A 628-nucleotide genomic window follows, 5' to 3' on the forward strand; every position below is an offset into this window, starting at 1 on the left:
TATATGTATATGTATATGTTTGCTGTATTGTGTGCTTTTGTTTATTAGACTGTGAAATAAGACAAGACAGTGAGCTGCTGTAGTGCAATGTGATATGGTCTGATGAGGAGTGTTTGAGGTGTAACAATGTACAACGTAGTGGTTTGTAATGTAATGGTTTAGTTTATTGATTCATGATCCAATGCTGTTTGCATCCAATGGTTATATGACATGGTATGCTACCATGTAAGGTAGGATATCACATATGGTGTGGTACTACGAACAATGTGGTATGATGTGGAACAACGAGGTAGAATGTTAAGGTGTTCTGTAGTATGGCACACGGCTCAGTGTTTAGAGCATTGGGCTCACAATCACGAGGTAGTGAGTTCAATTCTCAGACCAGGTTGTGTGTTGTGTTCTTGAGCAAGAGACTTTATTTGGTGGCAAGCTGGCGGAATCGTTAGCACGCCGGGCGAAATGCTTAGCGGTATTTCGTCTGCCGCCACATTCTGAGTTCAAATTCCACCGAGGTCAACTGTTCCTGTCATCCTTTCGGGGTCGATTAAATAAGTACCAGTTACGCACTGGGGTCGTTATAATCGACTTAATCCATTTGTCTGTCGTTGTTTGTCCCCTCTGTGTGTAG

General features: G+C 42.4%; 1 protein-coding gene across 4 annotated transcripts in view; it reads right to left on the reverse strand.

Moving 5' to 3' along the window:
• LOC106881175 (unconventional myosin-XV) overlaps positions 1-628 on the reverse strand; it is a 324,434-nt gene that overhangs the window by 193,870 nt on the left and 129,936 nt on the right. The window lies entirely within an intron of this gene.

The sequence above is a fragment of the Octopus bimaculoides genome, chromosome 17, assembly GCF_001194135.2.
Source record: "Octopus bimaculoides isolate UCB-OBI-ISO-001 chromosome 17, ASM119413v2, whole genome shotgun sequence".
NCBI classification, from domain to species: domain Eukaryota; kingdom Metazoa; phylum Mollusca; class Cephalopoda; order Octopoda; family Octopodidae; genus Octopus; species Octopus bimaculoides.